General features: G+C 35.5%; 1 protein-coding gene across 1 annotated transcript in view; it reads right to left on the reverse strand.

The window, feature by feature from the left end:
* LOC121300590 (protein ELFN1-like) overlaps positions 1-26,148 on the reverse strand; it is a 135,671-nt gene that overhangs the window by 38,474 nt on the left and 71,049 nt on the right. The window contains exon 2 of the mRNA XM_041229186.1: positions 18,157-18,253. The gene's annotated coding sequence lies outside the window, so the exon portion shown is untranslated. The remainder of the gene's footprint in view (positions 1-18,156; positions 18,254-26,148) is intronic.

Raw genomic sequence — 26,148 nt, forward strand, 5'->3', positions numbered from 1 at the left:
TAAAATAATAAAAACTCTGGAATTACTTTAAAATTTAATGAAACTACAATCTGAAACAAACTAAAATTATTAAGGTTGCTAAGAAATGTAAGTGAGGTGGAATTATAAATGTGTCTTGGCCAATCAGAGTGATTGGTTTGACCAAGTCCAAATTTAGCACTAAACAAAGCTCAGTTTTCTGCATATGTTCTGTAAAATTGTGTTAAATAATTATATTAAAATGCACACCAATAAACAATACCATTGTAAAGAAAGTCCATTTAAATATGCATTGCTGGTTAAAAACAATCTGCTGCTGTTGTTTTTATAGACAATCCTATTTGAACAGCAAAAGAAAAAGAAAAGCAATCCTTTTTATTGTGCCACACTTTTTTTTTTATTCATGCATTCATTTTTTTTTCATAATGCAGGAACATAAATCATCTGATTAATATATTTTTTACAACATAAGCTCACCGCTATCTCTGTGCTGTAAACAATTGCACAAAGTAGCCCAATTTAAAAATATATGTAGTTTTCTCAAGTAGCAGTCAATCATTATTCCTAACACAGCTGCAAGATAAAAGTACCAATTCTATGCAGATAGGAGGTTGGGAATTTATATTAGCACTCTAGAGCTAATGGAATTGTGCTGTGTGTTTGTTTTAAGGGCGTTTGCCTTGCTTTAAAAGAAAATATAAGGGCTGCAGGCAGCCTTGAAGTACCTTGTTTTTGATTCGGGCCCACAGCTCTCTTATCAAAGATTTCAAATTCAAGTTTTACAAATAATTTCTTTGTTCTATTGTTAAATGAACTAGCCTTTCCACAAAACTAAGGGGCACCCTGCTTTGTAAAGGAGGAAAGATTACTGGTTCTGAGTGATTCTCTTTGGAATTGTTTTTCTCTAAAAATACACAAGGTTATATACTGTAACTTGTTTGTATTTACAAGTGACTGACCCTGTAAACAGGGTCTATTTTTGTGTTTTTTTGTGTAAATAGTTTGTAGTGGTACTTGTTTTCATTGACTTGCATACAATATAAATGTGCAGAACTACTCCACAAACTAAATAAATGGAAATATTGTCTATTTTCCTATATAACTGTGTTAACAATTACTTTATAAACCAGGAGATGGTTCATTTTCAGCATTGATTTAAATACTTGTTTTCCATGTGAGAATGTGTCTGGATGTGAAGAAACTGTGGGCCAGTTATATAATTTGGGTTCAGTGATACAGGTGTGTGTATAAAAGGCTGCAACGGTCTATGCTCAGTCTAGTAGAAGCTGGGGCTTAAGAAGGAGTTGCACTGGATTGCTGCCAAATGCAAGCTGATGTTTGCCTGTGTATTGTTATTATTTGTTAAACAAAAATCACATTTGGATTTATTTTTGTTAAATAAAAGTGCTTAATAGCACTGCTATTCAGCGACTGCCTGCATCCCTGCCTTTTTGCCTGATTGCTTTTGCTAAGCTCTTACAGAACCCTATACAGTAGCTACACAATGCTTCAAATTATGTTTCAGTTGCTGACAAGTCATTTCTTGTGTATAGAAAGGTCTTAATGGCTAGCGCATTAAGTTTAAGTCCTGATATTTTAAAAAGGCTATTAAGGCAACAGTTAGATTAGGAGCAGCAATTGAAGCTACAGGTTCTGTATTATGTGTTCTTAACTGCCACCACAAGGCATAATATACTATACATCACTTGTTGACTCCAACCATTTAGGTCAGGGGTTTAACACTGATTTGCTGTTTAGGGATGTTCATGTTAAATTGTTTATACCCAAGTTAATGTACCTTAAGTCTGGGTCTTTGGTTAGAAGATGAGAAATTCTCCTTCACTTTTGTGTAAAATATAGGTTAATGCCAGAGGCAACAAAGAGATGTGCACTTAAAAATGTCCAAACTAGCTGCTGTAATGAAGATCATATGTAATAATAGTTGATGCCCTTGTAAACCAGAATCTGCATGTCAGTGGTACATGCATTGCTTTGGGCCCCTGGTCCCATGACAACTACGCCCCTCTCAAATTTCCATTCCCTATTGCCTTAAGGACAGAGGGCTCAATTTAAAAAAAAAAAAAAAATCTGTTTTTTATGTATGAAATAAAATGTTATATTCACAGAACTGTTATAGATTGCTGCTAAATACCCCAAAATTCTACAACGGTGAATGTATCAAGCATATTGAACATGACCAGTCATCAATGAATTAACGTATGTGGGTGCAAAAGTGGTACATTCCCTTTTCTCAAGAGAAGGAAAAAGATAATGGGCAAGTAAGGTGTTTAGGTCCCCCAATTATTTATTTATTCATTGTCATCATTAACTGTAGGAAATATATATCAAGCAGCTACAATAGAATATAAATATGTTTCATGCTTGACTGACAAGAGGTGTTGCTACTGGAAATTAACAATGAAAGCCAAAAGTGAAAATACAAAAGCAGAAAAAAAGATTATGGAGAGAAGGAATGGGAAATCAAATCCAAGATTAACAGTGGGTGGCAGTGAGGACATTGGGCTTGTCAGCATGGGACTCTTGACTGGAAATGAAGAGGGAGAATAAGAATGGGGATGGGATATAAACAGCAGGAGCGAACAGCATCTGGAAAGACTAAAATGTTAGGTAATAGACAGCTAAACTGATAAAGGCATTGGAAGAGAACATTTCCCAGTGGGGAGTAGGGGTAGAGGGGTGGGTATAAATTGGAAACAACCTGGTAAGAGGCTTTTGAAAGTCACATCCAGACAAAACAGACAAGCAGGTACAGTTATGTGGAGGAGGATATGGTTAAGCCTAATAAAAGTACATAGATTAAAAAAAAAACAACAACAACAAACTGTATGTGGAGGAAAATTCTTGAATTCTATACAAAATTCTTTTAATTCTTAAGATTACTTAAGACTGAATCTATATATTATATTATATATATATATATATATATATATATATATATATATATATTATATATATATATAATAATATATATCGTATAGTGGAAGCAAAACACATTAAATGCAGTCTGAAAATGGACGAGACAGCAAGGATGGTGAAAGGGTGTCAATGCTTAAAACAAGGAATAGAGTGAAAAATGACATCAGGTCACATTCTATGCTTTGTCATATGGTTATAAGAAAGTTAGTGATCAATTGTTAAATGTGTATTTGCCTGCAAATTGTAAAGTGCAAAGTAAATTCTGGTATATTACAGCCCTATTACAAACTACAGTAATATCTACCTGTCTCTTAGCAAATGGATAGTTACAGCATTCCTAATTTTTACATTTTTATTTATTTAAAAAAAAAAAGTGTGCATAAAACAGAATCTGAAAGCTAACATTCTACCAATAAACCAAAATAAATAAATAAATAAATAATCATTTATGTCCTGTTCTCTCTCCCTCCTGCCCTGCTTCAGTGCTCCATGCCCCAGTGCCCAAAATGCCCCTTGCTGGGACAGAAACAGCTCCCTGCCACTGTATACTTGTCATCATCACATTGAGAGGTGAGCGACTCCTCTGCTTTCCCTGCTTCCATTGACCTGAGAGACAGTGAGTCACCAATTCCCCAGAGGGAGCTGTCCCAACCAGGCCATACACCATGGGGAACCTCCCACCAGCACACAGCACAGTTGAGCAGCTACCACGCTTTCTTACATCCCGTTAGTCAGCAGGCAAAAGCATCAACATAAACAGCAGTCCCCACTTTCATTAGGTAATTTACTTGGTTCTATCCATCTGTTATAGCTAATGAGTCACGTCTGGGGTCTCTTTCTGCATGCCGTGCAGTCTGGACGAGAAGATGGCAGAGTGAAGCTGAGGCAACACACCCTGTTTACAATTAACCTAAAATAAATCACAAAAAAACAAACTGCAAATAAACAAGTGTGTCGCTGTTGTTTTTTTCAAACTTTGCTGTATGTCCTAGGCACAGGATGACATCTGTACACAGAATTAGAAGTACTAGAAATCTGATCTCTAAATTGACTGGATAGTTTCTCATACATGATTTACTATATAACTTTACAATAGACCTGATATTTTTCCACATAATGCTTATTTTAAACTTTATGTTTCGTACCTTGCCTTGGTAAATCAGAACTATCAATTAACTCAGTCAATTGCGCTGCCACTCAATCTTAATTTATTACAGCTATATTCAAATTTACATCACTTAGACAAATGGTTTTGGTAAATAACTACTGAACGAGGATGAAGGTATATATATCAAGCGTATATATATGTTTCCTATCATGCTATGTTTTTCAGGTATTGCTAGATTGCCTTGAATCAACCCTGCCAAAAGGTAGATAGCAGGATTCTAATGTGTTCAGATTAAAGCTTTGTCAGATAGGACTAATAAGGATACAGACCTCACACTGTATTGATTGTTTAAAAATCAACCTAGTGCAAAGTAAAGTGGATTGGATGCAGAAGCAGATAATGCAAGTGTGAATGATTACAAATGTACTTATATTATGCAAAAAACAATAACTGATGTGTCATACCACAGAATGTTATTACTGTATATGACTCTTCCATAGTCCAATTGGTAGCCAGTTAAAGTGATCTGACTTGGAATCTCACTTATCAGAAATTCCTTTTTTATCAGTTTATCCTTTTTTTAAAATACAGCATTCATAGCTGTCAAACGAGAAACATTCCTCCAGGAAGCTGATAAAGGAGATATTTGTTTTATTGTTATTGTTGGCGTTCGGATAAGGTGAAAGTGTCAAGAGACTGTCATACAGAACAGTACTAAGCTATGCATTTTTTGTAGGGTAATACATGTTCCTACAGTGTCTATAACTGTGCTGTTATAATATAGCTTAGATAAATTAAACAAAGTGATTGGCTGAACAAGATCACATGACCGAGCAGTAAGAATTGTCTTATGTATGGTTTTGGGCGGATCACCTCTGAAGATCAAAACGTGCTGGGTCAACTGCTTAAAAAAAGCTTCTGGCCCACCATACTAGCAGTTAACGACTTTGGGCCAAATGTATATAAACACTAACAAAAATGAAATAGAATCGTAAAAAAAAAAAAAAAAAAAAAAAAAAAGTGCCATGAATTTATATTCTTTACAATCTCAAAATATCGATCTCCTCGACTGCAGCGGTAGTTCTTGTAAAGCCCCAGGCTTAAGTACCAAATTCTGCTGGACTTCAGGAAATAGATATATATTGTGCAGCTATGGACAAAAGTTTTGCATCATCCTTTAGAATTAATACATTTTGCTTCATAAAGTTGAGTAAAACCTGCCAAACAATGTTATGTTAACATATTGAATTACATTCCACTTTGTAGTTTTCCATTTACTTAACAGTAAACTGACAAAAACTGAAAAAAGGGACATTTCATAACATGAAATACTGGACTACTATTAATTAAATTTAGATTTTTATATAGTGCCTTTCATAGTGGACCACCATAACAAAGTGCTTACAAGATATGAGACTAGGGTATGTGAACTATGCATCAGCTGCTTACAACAACATCTCACCCCAAAGATGCAGCACAAGGAGGTTAAATGACTTGCTTAGGGTCACACAGTGAGTCAGGGGCTGAGCGGGGATTTGAACTGGGGACCCCCAGGTTATAAGTCTGTTTCTTTAAGCACAGGACCACACAGCCTCCTTATGGCTTCTGGTAGACTTTTGCAGTATCATTTTGCAGTTTTTTTAATTACATGCTGTTAAAATATCTAAATTATGTTTTGTATATATACACATACACATACACTGTTGTGCAAAAGTCTTAGACACATTCAGGAGTTAGAATATATATCGATGTTATCAGCATCAACAATTTTTTCAAAGCCTCCACTAGTGTTTTTCACTATTATAACAACTTTGACTGTTATTGATACAACTTAGTTTGGTGAGATGGAACCAAGCTTGTCATTTAGTAATCTTTAATTCACATTGATCAGAATCTTGGGGGGGGGTAGATTTGGAACACACTTTTTTGGGGGTTGAGAATCATTTGATATGATGAAACCCCCCCCCCCCCCCCCCCCCCCCCCCGGCGGGTTTTTTGTAAGATTTGGTAGGGGGGGGGTATAGGGCTGGGGGGGGTTGATTTGGTTTGGGATTGGGGGGGGGGGTTTGGGGGGGGGTTTGATTGGGGGTGGATTGGGGATTGGGATTGGGGGGGGCGGTTTTTTTTGGTTGGGCGGGGTAGATTTTGATTGTGTTGGTGGTTTGTTTGGGGCCCCCGGGGGGGGGTTGTGATTTGATTGTTGAATTATATTAGATTTTGATTGGCCCTGGCACCCCCCCCCCCCCCCCCCCCCCCCCCCCCCCCCCCCCCCCCCCCCAAATTTTTTTTTTTATTATTATTATGTCTCAATCCTAAAATTCCAGGTGCTTCAAAACTTTTAGACATAGCTGTAGGTTCATATTATCAAGAATATGGTTAAATACATTACAGTAATTTCAGGCATCAGTGTGTATTATAATGCAGTGAGCGGTTTTGTTCAGGTTGACTTATATGATTGATACAACATTTTGCATGACTGCCTCGTAAATTAGTGTTGAGAAGAGCATGTTTGAAGGAATACAAAATAAAGATTCAGAGCCCGATTTATTATAGTAAGGAAACAGTGATTTCAAATGTCAACTTTACTTAGCATAGTGTATTAAACATGCAAATAAGCAGTCATATTTTTTTAAACTGCAGTAATAAACATAGTCCTTTTATAACCACAATAACCCACTACCGGGTCTGCTCACTTCACTATAATTAGGGCTTCTGATTTTCGGTTTTAACCTTTAAAACCCGATAAAACACCCCCGGTACAAAGAAAAATTAAATTGGTGGATAGCAAATAAACACCAGAAAAAACACAGGAAAAAAACGTGGAAATGGTTAATCCATTCACGTTGACTTTATCCTTTTTACATTAAAATATGAAAACCTACTACAAAAATAATAATATATATATTTCTATTGGAGACTCTGCTTGTGAGATTTAAAATTAGATTAAAATCAGGAATGGAGGCTTGTTAGCGGGATTTAAAGCTGTATTCCATTTAAGATACGGAGGATTTAAAACAGAATTGTGGTGAAATATACAAAAATGCCTACACACAAAAACCCCAGAAGAATGTACCCGTGACCATAGGGATTTCGTTGTGGAAGACAGAAAAGGAAAGGAGATACAACTTAAGTGTGCAAGTACTGTCGATTTACTAAACATATTCTGACAGAAAAAAAAGCTCAAGCATTTTGGAAAGTAACCGAAAACACTAATTTCACACAGTATATCAAAAACAAAAGCCCCGAAAAAAAAAAAAAAAAGATTTACATAAAACTCAAAAATAGCTAAAAATAAGCACCGAAAAATACAATTAATAAAAACAGAAAAACAGAAGCCCTAATTATAATACACACTGATGTCTGCAATTACTGGAATGTATTTAACCATATTCTTGATAACATGAACCTACAGCTATGGCCAAAAGTTTTGTATCACCTAGAATTTTAGGTTTGCGACATAATTTTAAAAATATATATATATATGAACATAATTTGATATTTTATGTGTGGTAAGACATATCTTACCACACTTCTGAGTGAGGCACAAGGCTCTGCCTATGGCCTTGTGCCTCACAACACACCCAGGCATGTGCAAGATATGTCTTACCGCACACCCTGTCGTGGGTTATTGCTTACACATAATGTCACCCCTGTCTGAAATTGGGCCTTCTTACCACATGTAAGTGTGCACCCCCAGTGTCCCAGCTCTCACTGTGAGATCTCAGGTTGCTGGTCTCCTTGTAGTCCCTATAGGTTCTGGATGAAGTTGGCTGGATCCAGTGATGCCTACACAGCGCTATGTTACTGTATTGCCACATTTGAATATCAACCATACCATATTAGGCAGGGTAACGTACAGTTCTGGAACATTTGCAAAAATAAGAAAAAAAAATTGCAAAACAAGTAATTGCTGCTTTTTACAACACATTTCTGAAAAGTTGATGCAGCTCAGTGGGTTTTTATATCTGGTATAAATAAATGAATGGTTATATACAAGAGCTAATAGCTTTCAGTGGGATGCAGTGTGTATCGTCTTAAGTATAATGGCTTTCAGTGGGTTACTCTGTGGTTCCTCCACACTAAATAAAATTAATTGCTGCTGCATAATGTGTTTACCCTGCATGTGGAGGAAAGTACATAGTTTTCTGTGTAGATTTTAAAGTATCTTTGTATTTTATGTCTAACGCTCAGTGTCTTTATGACTGCAACACAAAAACCCCAGCAACAAACAATACTGCCAATGAGACTGAGTCTAAAAAAAAAGTGAACTATTACATAATATAATATCACTGTAAGTGAACAAATAAATAAAGACAATGTATTGCACATCTACAGTATAGATAAATGCTAAATAACCTAGATGATTGTGCACTAGCAACAGTGTACTGCATGGAGTGTTTGTTTTCTGTCACCACCATTTACTCACACAACATAAAATTCCACCACGGCCTTACCACATGCTTGGTTCCGTGATAATAACATAAGATGAACACAAACCCTTAACAAAACTGTAACCAAATTTCTTACAAAGGCTGCACAAATGTGTATTTCTTTTTGTAGAATAAGCCTTTGCATTTGCTATGGAATAGCATAAAGTGTACATTTTGTTTCATATTAGGTATATTTTGCTCCCTGTTGAGTATAAGAAGTGTGGTGTGTTCTTTGGCTACAGTCAAGAGGACACCACTATGCTGCGTGCTGAGATCAGCAAGCAAACTACTTTATTTTCCATAAACTTTATATTATGTAAATAATATTACTCATGCATTTCTGTATAGGGGTTTATCATAGGTGTATAAGATTTGTGGAGTATCTTGACCCAAACTGTACAACTCAGATCTGCTTTATTTTACAGCATATTAAAACACCGACATGATGATTAAGTGTCCTAATTTAGAGAAAAAAATAGCCATTTAATTAAAAACTGACCCTTAAGCCTATGTTTTAATACAGTAGCGCAGTTCCTTGTCTTTAGAGATTAATACAGAAAAAAAAAAAAAAACAGTTTAATGAGATAGTGATCTTTTAATCTTAATATGCTGGCAAATCTAAAGTAATCTAGCCTACATTAGGAGCCCCATTTATCATCCATAGGCACAAATATCACCAAACTAACATACTAAACAGAGTAACAGCCAAAGACAGATGCTGCTTAATACCTGAACAGCAGGATAAATGTTTGGTAGCTCTTGCCAGTAAGCATTGAAAATGCACCTGTAATTACAAACAGAATAAAATAAAACTGAATTTCAATGAAGAAATCATCCATTCAGAATTTCAAACTAGTGACGAGTCACTTTTACAAGTCGATTCAATGTTTGAAAATAATCCAGATTATGATTATCGATTTATTCAAATAGCATAATTCTTAGGGGAAAAAAGTCACAAAAAGGTTCCTGATTAAATGTTTTTATTTTTTATTTGTAATTAAAAACTACAATAAAATGTTTTTTTCAACAGGACTTTCAAACTTACAAAACATACCGTGTACATTATATTGAAGTCAGTAATAATAATAATAATAATAATAATAATAATAATAATAATAATAATAATAAAATAAATAAACAATAATAATAATAATAAATAATAATAATAATAATAATAATAATATAATAATAATAATAATAATAATAATAATAATAATACATACTAATAATGGAAGTTTATTAACTCATTAAATATAACATAATACAAGAAAGAATGGAAAGTCCCAGTAAACAATACAATAGCTTTTTATAGCTCACTTATAAATACATATGTATATCAAAATCCATGAACCTTCAATTCTGACATGGACTCTATATTTACATAATTTAATATCAGCGGCTTTTCTCTTGTGGAACAAAATGTCACTAATAAGGTTATTGATAAATGTGTACAGAAAATAAAAATAAAAGTTTGTATTCATGAACTTAGAGTATTTAAACACTTGCTCACCTTCTTTCTCTGACAAGTATTTATAACAAAGAGTTCTGATACTGCACTATGCTCCCTGTATGTTTTTGTTTGTGATGTCGTTTTGTATGCATTATGGGAGCTTTAACAGGAGGGCGGGTCTCGAGATTCCTTTGGACTACAGATCCCAGAGTGAGAGCAGCTTCAGTGGTTGCTGACGTGAACCGCTGGATTTGAAAGTGGCTGGAATGTGGAAGTAACTTTTATGATGCGTAACCATAAAGAACACATGAAGTTTCATGGTATAATAATAATCGAAATTGTGCAGTTTATTAATCGTTCTAAGTTGGTTTCTGTGTTTAATTTAATAATCTGAAATTAGCTGTATTTTAGATTAATGGCTCATCACTATTTCAAACATTGCTTTATAAGCAGCAGCTTCTTGTAATGTGTGGCTATACATATCAGTAAAGGCCAACTGTTATTAGGAAAATCCTTATATGTACAACATGAATGCTTTCTTTACAAAGACAAAAAATAATGGTTTTAGGATTCTGATTGGTAAATCTCAGAGAAGAACAGACGAACAAACAAAATATAATAGGAAACAATACCCACAACATTTTACATTCAGTGCCCCGAACTACACTGTAATTACATTGTAATACAATGCATGGCTACATATTTATTACACTGTAATTATAAACCCTGTGTTAAAGTACAGTGTAGTTACAAAAGCTGCTTGCAACAGTTAACATGTTGTAATGCATGTTATTGCAATGTAAATCCATGACAATTTGAGTAATTACTATGTTATTACATTGTACTTATAGGGTTACTTGGAAGACTACAGTATAGTACAGCTACAGTACAACCTCCACGACATCCCCTGTAGGAGAAACAATGTCTCTCATGCAAAGTTGTTTCAGAAGAAAATATATATGACTATATGGACGTTGTTTCTGGAATAGTAGTTATTTTTCTTTTAGGAAAAAGTGGGCATATTTTGCCCAGCAGCAAAAGCCAGAAAAACCAACCCCTTGATCTGAAAATAAAGATAAAAAATGTATAGCAGATTTCTTTTCTTATTTCAAGGCAGTAACAATAACACTCTTTACATTTCAGCTCTGTCATCTAAAGTAAATCTGTAATTTCAATGTAAAGTATGAATCATCCAAAACTTTCAACACTCAATTATAAAATATTCAGTAGTCAGATGAAAAGTTTTTGTCAATATCTTCTATATATTTTGTATGAATGTGGAATATTTGCAAACATAAATACATAAAATTGCTAAAAAAAAAAAGCTGCTTTTTACAACACATTTCGGAAAAGTTGATGCAGCTCAGTGGGTTTTTATATCTGGTATAAATAAATAAATGTTTATATACCAGAGCTAATAGCTTTCAGTGGGATGCAGTGTGCATCGTCCTAACAGACAGTATAATGGCTTTCAATGGGTTACTCTGTGGTTCCTCCAAATTAAATAAAATGAACTGCAGCTGTATAATGTGTTTACCTTGAATGCAGAGGAAAGTTTGCACAACAGAAAACTCCTTATTTAATAGGCATGCGTTAAATGTCTGTCAAATATAATGCACTAGTTTTACTGCAACTTCATGCTAATTACTGAAGATTTACAGTGATGATAATAAGGTAAGATTTCATGTTTCTAACATATGGTTCAACATATACCGTAGCCTTTTGCATGTTGTGTAAACGCATGCACTTATTGATGATACAGTGGAACGTCGCATATCCGACCGCCACATAACCACCCTGATCAATTAACCTCCTCGCTAAATAAATAAATAAATATTAAAAGTAGGCTATGTGATTAATGGCATTGGCAGCAAATGCAGCTTCCGCAATGGAAACATAAAGAAACCATTATAGCAATCAGTTCTTTGGTGCGTTCCCCTTTAAGCGAGACGGGCTGTGTGCGTGCGTCACTCAGCTGCGTGTAGCACTGACGTCAATATACCAGTCGAGAAAGACTTTTTTTGTGCAATGTGTTTACATGATGAAGTGCATGCTTGCAGACATTGGCAGCATGTTGTTGTAGCTTTTAGATGCATTTGAATTAAACAAAGCAAGCTTCATAAATGCAATGCTTACTGGCCTTTTGTTTAAAATAGCCGAAGAAATATTCAAACCGAGCTTCTTATCGGCTGTCGGCGATATCAAGAAAGAGCGCAAAGTACCGTAAAAGCAGAACCAGGGAGGCAGAGACAGTTAAGAAACAAGCCATCAGTTGCAGATTACTGTACATTTACTTTATGTTTTGTATTTAAAAAAATAAATAAATAAAAAAGCTTTGCGTGGAGATGCCTTATAGCAAACTGCCTAGCAACACTGTATTACAAATTAATCTCGTTTACATTTGCTTACTTTTAAAGCAAAATAATATCCCCATGTTTAAAGCAGTTTGCGAGTTGTTCACTAACCTATTTATGGATGTCTAACCTTTTTCTATAGATGTTCGCAAATCCGACTTTTTCACATATCCCTCTATACCCTAGTGCACAGGGGGTCGGATATGCAACATTGTACTGTATATGGAATAAAACAGCAGGTAAACTAAAAAAAAAAAAAAGCTTGGGAGATAGGGATCTAGGTGTGCAGTTGGCTGACACACATCACAAAAGCATCACCCAATTTGACACAGCTATAACTTTGTGTCGCCTTGGTGCCTGTAGCAATTGCCATTGTCTCTTACTTTTTATGAAGAAAGCATTAGGGCTGTGAAGATGAAATGAAGTGCTGAGAATCTGTATATACTGCATTACTCAAGGATATGACTGACAACAGCTCGAACCTGTTTGACGGTAAGTGTCTGTCATTATTGAAAGAAAAACGAACAAACAAACAAACAAACAAACAACAGAGGAGGAGATAACCCTCCAGTCAGTCCAGTCAGCAGCCACAATCTACAGTGCTCAGAAAAGTTGACACCATGAAAAGAGAAAGGTTAAGAAGTTGCACTAGTGCCCCCAAGCAGTCATTCATTCATACACTGTATGTAGGTAAGGTATAAAATCAGGGCTTGGTGATTTTGAAGCTGGATACTGGATACTGATCCTGTAAATGATTGACTTGGTACTAATGATAGTTGTAGGCTGTGCTGTACTATGCATTTTGCACCATGGACAAACATCTTTGCAAATGAGCAAGCTGTTAGGTATACACCTCATTAAACTTTAGTGAACAGGGTATGCAAATGTAATTAACTTAAAAGTAACATACATTAAAATATCACATAAATAATAAAACCAGCATGAAGCTGTATGATCTTTTTTGTTTGTTTGTTTTTCATAAACATTGCTGACTACTATTATCTTAGTGAAGCAGGCCTGAGAGATTTCCACCCAAGACTAACGGTAACAGGATTGTTGATAAGCTGACTGGTGTCTCATTAGACAGTCACTTCACCCCAAAGCTACCTATTCAAAAGTATGATACAAGGTATTCCATAAATAAGTAAAATTTAAAACTATCATATGCTGAGCCTATTTTAAGTGTATAAAGAAGATACACATTAACCTTGTCCCTTGTGCTAACACATCTTCCAATTATCATTAATTTAAGTGAATAAATTACTTTGAGCTACAATAAGTTAATCTTGAAGTTACTGTGAGACTGATGCCAGAGTCTCCATATTCTTGCAATAACAACTATGTCAAATCATATTAACCACAAAAAACAAGTGAATATTAATAATAAAATATGCTGTGAGATATTTACATTATTCTACATACTTACATCATGATAGATTCTGCAGTATTACAAAGCCATAATGCTCTAAATATCATAGCTGCCACAGATTGTACGAGCACTGGATAGGATTAAACAGTGAAATGCAAGGGAACTCTATTTTACTACAGTACTGTATAATGAGACATATATGTGATAGGGCAAGGTCCTTCACAGATATGTTACTGTACTAGAAACTGTATTACCACTGTATTAAACCAGTTTATTTCACTCTATGGACTTCTCCACCTACAGTACACATTCAAGTTGTTTAACATGTTTATTTGATGGAAATCTAATATTGTACATTATGGGCTAAATGTGTATTGGTGAATTTAAAATAATGCTGACAATTTTTTTTTAAATACATTCTATTTTGTGACTTTGAAAAGCAGGGATTATTCAACTCAATACGTAAGATTGCACCCATTAGTTTTTAGGAAACATTCTAACACTAGATTATGTGATGTACTTTTCTACATTGCAGAAGAGTTGTATACCTGGTGCTGGAATACATGCTAAAGTCTGATTCTATGGACAAGTTCATCTTAACAACCATAACAATTCAATTAAAACCCATTCTTTAAAAGATAGACTTTAAACTTTTAAAAAAAGTACTGTATTAATACTTACAACAATATGTTATACTGTTATAAGCCCCACTAGATGTTCCTCATTTTGGTGTCCAGAAGCCATCAGAGTAGAAATAGTAGTCATTCAATGAAGCTCCAGTTAATATTCTGCCTCTAGACCTCTGTATTTAATACAGAGCTCTTCTCTCTCGCAACGCATCACAGCTTGCATCTCTCCTGGGCTGTCAATCACACTTCTCTTCCCTGATTTCATATTGATATACCACAGCCGGGTTTCCAGCTCCATGACCCAGTTTTCCAGCATGAGATTTACAGTCCCTGTGGTTAGATGCTGAGACGATGGATAGATGCATAGAGAATGCAGCGATGGCTAGCACTTCTGATCACAAGGCTGCCAGTGACCAATGAATAGAAAATGTTCAGTTTTCAGTGATAACAGAAGCAATAGGGATGGTGGTATATAAATGGCAGCAAGGAATCGCTAATGCTATGCTACTCATTCGGATTAACATATAGTAAATTCCTCCTTTCACACGATTCTGTTGTAATGATTCCAGGCAAGGTGCAAATTAATAAGAGACCTCTTGGCTGTTTTATTTTCTAGCATGAAGTGCACCTACTGTACTTTCTACAAGTCCTCTGACATGATTGATAGCAATGCATGCATGCTTGGAAGTAATACTACAGTAATAACAATGGCCAGAAAAGCATTCAAACCTTTTCGTACACCCTGCGTGTATAACCTGCATATGTAGCTGAGCTGGTATTTTGAAATGCTTAATGCATGTGGCTGATCGCTTAGTTTTGGGTTTATTTAAATTCCTTTTGCTTGCAAAATTCCTGTGTTCTTTACAATTAAGAATCATTTAGATTAGGCTCTTTTGACAAGACAGGTAATTACTTGGAATTTATAAAAAACCTTTGTTAACATCCAGTTGTTATTGAAGCAGCTGCCATCTCTATATCTGTTTTGTATAGAATGTTAGTGTAGTGCCATTGCTGCTTCTTTTTTTTGTTTGTTTTACTTCATGAAAACTACTGAAGAGCACATTTAATCAAAAACACACACACACAAAAAAAAACCAACAAAAAAAAAACGCCCTGCAGTATTTCCCTCTGCTATGGCACCGTATACATGTGATTTAAAATAAGGGCTTTTAGAATTGCAATACATTTTGTTTTGATTGAATCCTTCCAAACCTATGTGAAAGGTTTAACAGTCCTGCAAATATTCATCAAGGTATTAAAAGAAATGTAACAATTCACAGGCAGTGTTCAAAGCAATGACTTAAATATCAATCAGGAATTTTGGGGCATATTGAAGCCTCTCAGAACATATAGTCCAATAGTGACAGTTACCTATTGCCCTCATTTTTCATTGCCATTGATCATCAATTAGTTTAACCTCACCTAATAACCATTCGTGAGTTGCTTCATCATACCTATCTGATGCAAATAGAAAAACCACATACCTCAAGTGAACAATAAGTATGAGCTATGACAGGTCCTCCCTATTGGGAGCTTTAATTTATTGCCCAACCAGTAGTCATTAGACATAATTTCATAAGCCATAATGGAGTGTAATGAGTGGTCTTTGAAATATTTTTAGTACTTTTCATAGTGGACTAAATTGCTGCTATGTAATATTAACAGTGCAGCAGCTTGGACTTCATTGAATCTCTTTGAACGTCTAATGTGAGGATCTGACACAAGTTGTAGGAATAATGAGAACTAGAGGATATAATTATGTTTTGAACTCATCTCAGGTCACAGGTTTGCAGGCTTGATTTTAATCTCCAGGAATAACAATCTGTTTCTTAAATGCACCACTAAAGCTTTTGCTCAGATAATGAGCAGTAGCATCCAGTTACAATTAGTAATTGTGTTATTAAATGATTATTATATACAAGGAATATACATTTATTACAGTAGTAGTGCAAATCTTGGTGTCGTTATAAAGTAGTTATCAGGTTACATATAAATACCCTAGTTAGATGTTCCTAGTGCACTATATTGTTATAGCATGTTATTAGTAAGTCAAATGTTGTTTAAGTCCTTTCTAACACATTTGTAAACTCATCACTGACTGTTTCTAACATATTATCAGATGTTTTTCATTTTGGTAAAGATACTGTTTGATGGCCTGCTTGGTGTTGGAAGTGTAGATGAAACTCTTCTGTGGTTTAAATATTTAAAATCCTACTAGAAGAGAGACTTCTTGCTAATTTTCAGCAGTGCCACATTTGTTTCTAGGCATTGCTTGTGAGCTTATTGTAACTGACTAGACCTCTATCAGTTTGTAACAAAATCTTCAGAAGATGCTGGAGGAAAGCTTAAAACACATGTTATTATTATTATTATTTATTATATTATTATTATTATTATTATTATTATTGTTATTATTATTCAAGAAAACTAAAAATAACTTGAATTTCCTACAAGTGCACACCTGGGAGTTTTTTCGTTTTACTCTTGTTCCTCTTTTTTGTCACCATTGTATTTGTTTTCTGGTTCTTTACAGTAGATTTGCCTTTTCAAGATCTCAGTTTTACATAAGGCCAAGTCAGCAGATGTTACAGATGCCCTTACCTCTTGAAAAGCCTTCAGTCTGATGCCAGCCTTTTATTACAGACGTGGTATCATAACTGACAACACCTTTCATGACAAGCATTGGCACCGTAATAACTGTTCTCAGATGTAACAGAAATCAGTAAGCCACATGGACATCAGTTACAAAGGCATTACCTAAATAAATACATGTACTGAACACAACATATTTAAAAAGTAATATTCCATTCTCTTTATATTACCCTAATACAAAAAAAAACAACAAAAATCACACAGGTGATTGACTTATGTAATTTAAAAATGTAGTTGAAGTTGTCATTTCTGTTGTTTACATGTGGTTAATTATTTCTTGTATCAGTGGATGATGTGTGTTTGCCTCATGTCTTGATCCCACATGTGGGCAAATCATTCATAATGTTTAAACAATCAATCAACAATATAAGATTAAAAAAAAACAAAAAAAGTAGACTGGATCAGCTGGATTTTTATAGAACATTTTACAACATGTTGGAATCACCCTAGATTAAATTAACCACTGTGTTTATCCCTGGATTACCACTATTAAAAAAACGTATAGCGGTGTACAGGTTGCTTAAATCAACCCCTTCTACTATTATAGCTACTGGTAAAATGGACAGCCCCTGCATCTCTAGAATGGGAACAGAGTTGATATCTCACCCTTAGACTATGTCCCCTCAGACATCTTGTAGCCAATCTAACACTGCTATTGCACACTTGTACTGTACTTAGCCTGTGGATATATGGAGTATGCCAGTGCCAGAGCTGTCAATCGCAATCATTTCAGGAGCAGTACATAGAAAACCAGATAGTATTATTAAAAAAAAAAAAAAAAATTAAAAGCTTATCATTTTCAGTTCTAACACCAATGCTTGAGTGTATGCAGATCCATCTCTAGTTATTGAAATCTATTTGAAACAGAATGGCAAGTAAATTGCATGTATTGTACTTGGTCTTTATTGGCAGTAATATGTAGCAGAACTTTGAATTGAAGAGTTATGACAGAAAGAACATTGTTGTAGCCCACATGTGATATAGTGTACATATGGCTCACAAATCAAGGCACATTGTCTTCTTGAGGTTTGGTAAGGCTACAGAGCTTTGCAAACCTACTACAAGTACAGCATCTCCTCAATGCAGGACCAGGGTCTGCAGCATGGGCTGTAATTACTGGTAAATCTTTGTAAAAGGGAGATCATGCATAGCATTGCTAGGGCATTACACATCCCAAGCTATGCTTAGTCATGGGCGTGATGGATTGGTCCCCTGGTGGGTTAGTACCAAGCCAGTTTGTTCACTCACCTGTGCAGTTGAGGTTCAGTCTTCCTTCAGGGATGAGCTGGACTGTTTTCTGCTGTTCACCCCACCGTCTTTCTTCATGTTTTTTTCTGTGCCTTCTCTGCAAAACAAAAAGGAGAAAAAAGCTGTTGACCTTGTTTTGGGACTGAAACAACATCTGAATTCCCACAATGTCCGATCCAACCGACTAAATCCCTCTAGCACTATAGCAGTAAATAAACCAGTTTTTAAACCCTTAAAAAAAAAAAAAGTAGCCTTGACACAACTGTACATCACAATGGCCTGGTTTTAAAAAGATAAAGACGCAAATGCTTAGCTCTTTACTGAATGAAAGCTGGGAATTGTTGCTAACACAATAACTGGCATGGGGGTGGAGGATTCTAGAGCAAATTTCTGTAATGAATGAATTCATAAGAAAACTGCATCCACTGGCTTTATATTGCACGCTATTTTGAAACATGTTTTGTGCATACATGTGAAAGAGAATTGTTGTATTTTCAGTTCCTTAATAACAATAATACATAGTAATTACATGATAATGCGGACTTGTATAAAGTGCACCTAATGACTGTAATAACACACCTATTTGTGTTAAAACCCAAACATGAATTCACCAGTACCAGGGACAACATGCTCATACACAGATATACTGTATGGTTTATATTAAAAGGTGTTAAATGTATATGTAAATATATAATTGATGTTAACTTCATATGAACCCAGTATTAATTAAATGATGTAGGTATTTGTTATTATTGGACCAGAATTATAATTCAAAGTAAAGACATAGTCCACTGCATCCTGTCCCCAGCAGTAAAGATATTCCCCAAGTAGTATATGTATTATGAAACATAGAACTTGTATTACTTAAAATATTGAATCTTACATACAGCAAAAAAAATAAAAATACTTGCATGCAAATGGTTAATTAAGTAAGTTCTTGATCAATTGTTCAAGTAATATGGGGAAGATTGAAATACAACAGGCTGGAAAGTGGTTCCATACTAACTTCCTCTCTATGTCTTGGTTTTAAAAAGTGGGAACGTTACTTACGCAGAACCTATAATGAATGGATCTCAGTATCACAGTGAAGGACACATGTTTAGCTAAACCTTGCACAGCACGGATAGGAAGAGGATTCACGGCATGAACTTTAATTAACGCCATTGGTTAATTAATTCTGCTTCCACGGAGATGTCTCCATGCACTAGGAGCTTGCTAACTACTCCATCTAATTAAGATAATAAATAATTCCTGACAGTAGATTTTATTTATTTATTTAACACTTCACATTTGTGTCACAAGAAACAACGGCTTCATGGTCATGTTATTATCGCATTAATAACACAAAATAAAAAAGTACAGCCCTAATTAACGCGTGGAAAAAACATGACCTACATTGTGTTTGGTAATTTGAGAATGCTTTATATTAACTAGTCAATGATTACAATGAGTTTCAAACTGATGCTCTAGCGGCATGCTGAACTGAACTGAAATTAAGTACGCATTAGAGGTGCACTTCATTACATTCCATGAACCAACTGATTTCATACTGGCGAACTTAAGCGAGCCACACTTATTCCAGAGCCAACTCCCAAAATGCATTGCAGTAAGTAATGGCAAACCCAGGAAGTGAGTGAGTGTGAATGTATGTGTTTGTTTACGTTTGTTATCGATATTGTGCAATTGTACCAGTGAAAGCATTTACCCATTCTATCACATCCCTGTTCTAGCTAGCTAGCTAGATATGGATTTAAGTGATACCAGACGGCGATTAATTATTTGGAAGATTGTTCAAGAGAGAAATAAAAGAAGATGATGGATATTCTCAGCATGATGGTGGCGACAGGAAATGTCTTCATGACATGTTTAATTACAAGTCTGAGACTCAGAACTGGTTGTTACTCATTGCTCCTCTGTGGGTCCAGATTGATTCTGGTGGTAACAGGTGACTCTTTAGCATATCATTTGCGTTCATTAGCATTAAGTACAGTTCATGCTGGAACGCTGTATGAAACCAAGGTGCACCAGTGGTGCCCGGAATGGCAGTTCAGTTGAGCACGTCGCTGGAGCATCAGTTTGAAACGGGGGTTAGACTTGAGGGTGGACACTGGTGGACGCTTTTTGGAAGGGTGGATGCAGTCCACCAACTATTTTTGATGAAACGCCATTTTTTTCATTGTTATTTATCTTGAATTGTAGCCTATTTTATTTCTCCCCAATACTTCATCGTTTAATGTTCCGGACGCAACATTTCCTTGTATTGCGTCTGCGTGTGCTCTCTGGCTAAACTCGAGTCTTGTACTGAATTTGACAAAGCAGCACCGGGAACTGAAATTGACGTGGCAACTGTTTTTTAAAGGGGGATTACATTTTTTTTTTTGAAAAACAATGTTATTACAATAACAACATGTGTGGATCCTGCGTTCCTAGCAAGAACTCTTGATTTGCTGAAAATAATTGTAAAAGCTTATAATACAAAGCGAAAGTTGTTTAATATCATATCAGTGTTTACAAATACACCACACACCCTTATTTTACTAGGCTACGATATAAAGCCTTGCGTTCTTTATTTTATTGCATGTTGTGTCGTGTTTTTTATTTAGGACGTGCTCTTTTGTCAGATTTTTTATGTGTTTTTTGCATACAACTTAATACTATGGTGCTTTATTGAAAGAACTGAAAGAGTTCCTTTGCTGTATTATATTGTGACTGAATGCTGTATCAAAGGATAACAGTGTGCCATTTTGAGAGAGGTCCTGCAGTGTGTTGATACCAAGCCTTTTCTATATTGTGGACGAAATATCTTTGTTTTATATACTCACTGTCAAATCCTAACCATTTTTTAAACATTATATCTGACATTTAGTGTATGAAAATATCTGTTTTTACTGTAATTGTTTAAACTTTTTTGGGGGGGACCAGTTAGGAGATGTGAATAGTCAGATTGTTTTCCAAATGGTTTCATGTGGGTACATCTGCCATTAACATTTTTGAAAAACCAGTGTTGTACCGAATATAGCCTTGCTGCCAAATAATATTTCTCAAGAGCAGGCAAGTATAGTCCTCATAGTTTAAAGAGTGAGAGTCTCCTTTTCTTTATTCTAGGCTGGGAACCTTCCATAGAAAATCTACCCAATAGTGACAACATTTTCTAGTTCAGCATGTTCTATTATTATTATTATTATTATTATTATTATTATTATTATTATTATTATTATTATTATTATTATTATACTGGTTATTGGTAGCCTAAAACTTAGTTCTAATCTTCACATAAAATCATTATTTACATGCAAATAAAGATTTTCCCATCAAACTAACAGTATGATTTTTCATGGGCCCAGGATACTAATCCATAGAGCAATGTTTTTATCTTTGTTCCCCTCTGGGGGCCCGATGATACCAAAACCCCTTTGCTTACAGGAAAACATGCACCGTCTCCACATTGGGTAACCCTATAGAGTCCAATCATGTCTAACCCTGAATACAAGTAATTGAAAGATCATATTACCAAGTAAACTCAATGCAAACTATAAACTAATCAAACTGTCATTACCGTGTAAAAGAGAGGATTACAGATAATTACCTCACCTACTGCATCATTTGATAATTAGTGGTAACTGTGCTAATTTTGTACAGTATTGTATTTTTATATACAAAATACAAACACACAATCCAAACTAGTATTTAATAATAAATAAACAGATTAAAAACAGTATAAAGAATGCATCTTTCAATACACTAGACTAGGAGTAGTTTGTACGTACCTAACAGAACATGTATGGATAACTGTTTTGCTTCCTGATTACACTAATTGACTTTTATTTTTCAAACCAAATTGTTTTATTCACAGGGAAAGCTGTGCTTCATCCTCTGTATAGTCTAAACTAATTATAAAATCCCAAGCAGTAAAAGATTAATTCATTTGATTTCCTCTGTACATGTGAAATAGAAAGATCAATATAATGATACTGGTAGATCAATGAAAATAGAAATAGGCAGATTGTGCTATTGACTGATAAGACAGATAGGGCTTTAAGAAGACAAACAGTCTCCATGTAAGTCTGCAGAACATTTGGGTTTTCATTTATGGATAGTCATTTTACAGACATACATTCAACTCAGTGTTCAATGAGAAATACTTTGAAATACCTTAGCTCTTTGGCCTCCTGCATGTTTTTGAAGATATTCGGTCTTAATCATAACTGTTAAAGGCAACTTGGCTTGTTAGCAGTGCGTGACATTGCATATGATTGACTTTGTATATTTGTGAACTAATCTGTCATGCTAATCTGAATGTGTGATTAACTGTGCAAGACGTTTTGTTACCTGATGTCCTGGGAGATTAAGTCTCCCAATACTGGTCAGTCAAATACACAAATAAATTAAGAAATTAAGAGATCACATTTTGTACTTACACTTAACTGATCTTTGTTTCTCATTTCATTGCCCGCTGAAGACTCATTTTTTGCATACTCATTTATTACACTCGTCACAGATCTAATAAGGAATCAGGAAGATTTTCTTTGCACATTAGGTTAACCACCATTGTATTCCCAAAGCACATTGCTGTGCTGTGTTTACAGCTATATCTGACATCCTTTAAAATCAAGAACCTAACGTTAGACTAACTTTTCTTCTCCACATCCATTTGATCGCTGCTAGAATTTGAATAAACCCAAAGAATATAGATAATGTCATTTAATTAGTTGGTAAGGGTGTGATTTGCATTTCACTGAAAGAAGTGATAGTTATAGCACCTCAGGCAGCTGCCATCCAGTAAGGACTGTGAAAAACATGAATGTGGGTGAAAGAAGGCGAGAGTAAAACTTCAGAATCTGGTACACCATTCTTTCAATTGTTTCTTTAAATGATCCCATTTAGCTGTTCAACGACCCATTTCATGGCATTCAACTGCCATTGGATCTAGAGAGGGCTTGGCATTGTATATCTTGCAGCTGCACAAGTCTATCTTAACCCACAAGGGGAAAAAAAGCTTCTCATCTAAAATATGTCAAAATGAGATTTCAAATTTGAATTCTCTCTTCCTGTTAAGTGATATCAATAATACAATTTAAGTGACAACTACTGGGTCTACTGAGTGTATAAGAATGGAACAGGATTCTGAGTGGATACAAAGACAGAGTAGAGACCGTTATACTTGCCAGGGAGATGGATGTCTCCAAGTAACGCTTCATGCATTCTCTAGTTCCAGCTATTATATTAAGAAAGCAGTTCTGTGCTGCTTCCGCTCTGACTTCAACCTGAATTAGCCATTCCGAAGCAGGCTGCTTGGCTGCCAATAGGGGTCTTTGAGACACTTGTATATTGAGACTGTGTCCTGTTATTGCATGACAACAGAATACGGAATCCCAATGAAAGTGAATGGCAGATATAGTCCACTATATACCATATAGTATTCTATCAAGAGGAAAGACTTAAAGGACCTTGAAAGGTATTTTATTTTAAGTAAGATTTTGTCTTTTTTCTCTTTCATTTGTAAATCTAGTCAGGTTTAAAGTAAAAAAAAAAGGAATAAAAAAGTGCCTTCAGATAACGTTTTTCTTATCAAAAAAATGCCCAGATGTTTCATGTTTTTTTTCCATCCATAAAGCTTTACATTTGGTAATGTAACTTTAATTAGTTTCTGACCTATGTGTGACCTTAAAAAAACGATAAAAGAAGATGGACAAAAGTGCCTTGAGTTTCTGCAGGCTTGGGTCTACGAGATTGGAATGCTGGCTGTAATGAAACAGCAAATGACCATCAACCATGGTTTCCAGGATTCTATTCCAAGCCAGATGAGTGTGTGTTTGACTTGTATGAATTGATGCAAATGCAAGAAGATTACACAAATTTATGTGGACAAATAAGATTTTTTTTGCAAAATGCATCCATATACATGCGTCACAAAGATGGCTGTAGTGGATGACGTCAGACCAGAACCAGGAACCAACAAATAAACAACAGAGAGGTGGAGTTTGGTGAAGCTGAGCGATTGTTTTCGCTCAGCATTTAACAATTGAACAGACAGAATATAAAAGGTTGTAAAGACAAACAAAACACAGGACACGGCACTTTCTCCAAAATAAAGAGACAAACCAAAACGGACTACGCAGACAAACATGGTGAGCTGATATTTTAACTATTCTTATTATTGTTACTTCCGTCTCCAATCACGTTCTCCACTCACCGAACACACAACACCGAGTGAGTGAAAACATGCTGCTTTTATACAGCTGTACCGAGACGCGATTGCTAATCAATCATTCAATTGGAGTCTCAGTACAACTGCACGTGAATTAATAAAGTGCAATTCCCCATGCTCACATATTATTACATTTTACCTGCACGTGAAGTGCTGTGCAATCCTCGTGCCTAAATACAAATATACATTTTAAACACATACCCCATATTACATTGCGTGTACCAATGACTATACACCAACATTAACACACTACAGGTAACATACAACATCGAAATACACACAGGGGCGGGGCAACATTGCCACAACATATCATCAAGTCAGATGTTTATACTTGAAAAATGCTTGCATAACATTTTTCTAAAGAAATATATACTGGATACAATGCAAAATAGGGCTAATAGCATTCAAAATTGAATGCATAAAATCTCATTCAAAGTGGTTGTTGGCAAAGTCGATATCTGTCTATACTGGTTGGGAAAATCTCATCTACAGTTTTCCCTGACTCTAGCATAGATTTTTATATATCTTGATCCAGGAATATGGAAATAGTTTATATTAATGGATATTCAGATACAGGGGATTTTAATATGGAAACTAAGCAACCTTTAATACAATTCCCTATAGCTTGGGAATATTTTGCACACTTAAGTGATGAAGCTACTAGTGGCTTTTCTTCCCCATTTTCTGTCACTTGTAACTCCTCCTGATTGAAAACACTAAGCTCCCAATCCAAATGAAACGTTTCCATCAGAAAATGAACATGGAAGCGTAAATGTTATGAAGCCTTTCTTAACAGACACACAATGAAGTACTAAACAGAAATGGTGCATTTCTTAAAATGGCCTTGTAAATAACAACTTGTACCTGATGTAATTAGATTGTAACACCATGGCAGAGGTCATTACCATATAATTGGTCACTTATGTTGGTAGTTCACCAGTTGTTACCATGGTATTAGATGGTTAGGTATGTCCCATAATATAACGTGGTATATTTGGAGCATTAGTACACTAGTTTGGATTCAAATGTAAAAAAAAAACCCAAAGACATCTTGTAGGTAAACATAAATAGATAGATAGAAAGACAGACAAAGGAACAAACTGGCAAAATTAATTTTAACATGTGAACAGCAGTTTATAATAATCTCACACAAATCAGTATAAATAAACTATGTTCATTGTATGAGCCATCTGTCTATAGCAAATGACATAAGAATTTCTAGGCACTACTGCAGTGATCTTCACTGTTTTTCAAACAAGGGCCACTTTACCAAAAATATCAGTGAGATGAGGGCCGCACCAATTTTACAATTGCCAACTGTTTTTTTTTTCATTTTTATAATTTTCTCCCAATTTAGAATAGACAATTATTTTTAGGCTCAGCTCACTGCTACCACCCCTGCGCTGACTCGGGAGGGTGAAGACACACACATGCTGTCCTTTGAAGTGTGTGCCATCAGACAACTGCTTCTTTTACATTCTGCAGGCCCACCATGCAGCCACCTCAGAGCTACAGCGTCGGAGGACAACACAGCTCTGGACAGCTTACAGGCAAACCTGCAGGTGCCTGTCCAGACTACAGGGGTTGGTGAGCTGAGGACACCCTGGCTGATCTAAGCCCTACCCCCCACAGTGATGTTTGGACAATTGCGTGCTGCCCCCTGGGAGCTCCCATCCACGGTCTGCAGTGGAATAGCCTGGACTTGAACCTGTGATGTCCAGGCTACAGGGTGCATCCTACACTCAACGCAGAGTGCCTTTACTGGATACGCCACTTTGGATCCC

This window comes from Polyodon spathula, chromosome 26 (genome assembly GCF_017654505.1).
Source record: "Polyodon spathula isolate WHYD16114869_AA chromosome 26, ASM1765450v1, whole genome shotgun sequence".
NCBI classification, from domain to species: domain Eukaryota; kingdom Metazoa; phylum Chordata; class Actinopteri; order Acipenseriformes; family Polyodontidae; genus Polyodon; species Polyodon spathula.